The sequence below is a fragment of the Populus euphratica genome, unplaced genomic scaffold (genome assembly GCF_000495115.2).
Source record: "Populus euphratica unplaced genomic scaffold, PopEup_1.0 scaffold556.1, whole genome shotgun sequence".
Taxonomy (NCBI): Eukaryota; Viridiplantae; Streptophyta; class Magnoliopsida; order Malpighiales; family Salicaceae; genus Populus; species Populus euphratica.
Genome location: NW_011500140.1, coordinates 62,170 through 63,739, shown reverse-complemented (window position 1 = coordinate 63,739; position 1,570 = coordinate 62,170).

Below are 1,570 nucleotides of genomic sequence, written 5' to 3'. Positions count from 1 at the left end.
ACTGCATGGGCAATGTCTGGTCTAGTACAGACCATAACATATATTAAAGAGCCGATAACTGAGGCGTATGAAAACTCTGTAGCCATACTATCTCTTTTGCGGATTCTGAAACTGCGACATATTCAGCTTCTGTCGTTGAAAGAGCAACTATCTTTTGCAAGGTAGAACTCCAAGAAACAGCAGTGCCTCCTAGAGTGTATATATAACCTGTAGTACTCTTTCTGCTATCAACATCTCCTGCTAGATCAGCATCTACAAAGCCTTCAAGTTTCAAACCGCCAGCTGTGAAAATAAGACATGTCTCCGATGAGCCTTTTAAGTACCTCATGATCCATTTCACTGCCTCCCAATGCTGCTTTCCAGGATTGCTCATATATCGGCTTACAACTCCCACTGCATGGGCAATATCTGGTCTAGTACAGACCATGGCATACATCAAGGAGCCGATAGCTGAGGCGTATGGGATCTGGTCCATGTATCCACGTTCTAGCTCAGTTTTTGGTGACTGGTCTTTACTGAGCTTGAAATGATTCCCCAGAGGTGTACATACTGGCTTAGCATTATCCATACTAAACCTGCTGAGAACCTTCTTGACATACTCTGCCTGTGAAAGCTTTAGTATGCCTTTGTCTTTGTCTCTGATGATTCTCATGCCAAGTATTTGTTTAGCAGCTCCCAGATCCTTCATTTCAAACTGTTTTGACAACTGTTGCTTTAGCTTGTCAATCTCTTCCATGCTGGAACCTGCAATTAACATATCATCCACATATAGCAGTAGAATGATATAGGAGTTGTCAAAATATTTGACATAGCAACAATGATCAACTTGACATTTTGTGTATCCCGTACTACTCATGAAGTTATCAAACTTCTTGTACCACTGTCTTGGAGCTTGCTTCAAATCATATAGACTCTTTTTTTAGCTTGCAGACTTGATTCTCCTTTCCTTGTATTGCAAACCCCTCTAGTTGTTGCATGTAAATGTCTTCCTCCAATTCACCATGAAGAAATGCTGTTTTTACATCTAATTGTTCAAGATGTAAATTTTCTGCAGCTACTATCCCCAGAACAACTCTGATTGTTGTAAGCTTCATAACTGGAGAAAATATCTAAGAGTAGTCAATCCCTTTCTTTTGCTGAAACCCTTTTACAACAAATCTTGCCTTGAACCGTTTGCTGCCATCATGCTCAGTTTTTACTCTGTAAACCCACTTGTTTTGCAAAGCCTTCTTTGCTTCAGGCAGTGTGGTTAACTCCCAAGTCTTGTTCTTCAGCAATGACTCCATCTCGTCCTTCATGGCTAACTCCCACTTGCTCGAGTTTCCATCTTGTAAGGATTCTTTATAAGTTAATGGTTCACCACTATCTGTCAGCAAAATATAATTCGGTAGAAGTGTGAACCGTTGTGGAGGCTTTAGAGTCCTTGAAGACCTGCGAACAGCTGGTTTACTTGGCTCTGTATTGTCTTATGTAGAAGTGATGGGTACTGAAGTGCTTGAACTGTCTTATATGGACTCTTGAGTGGTAACATCAGGAAGCCCTTCTAATTGTATGAATTCAGATTTCTGTG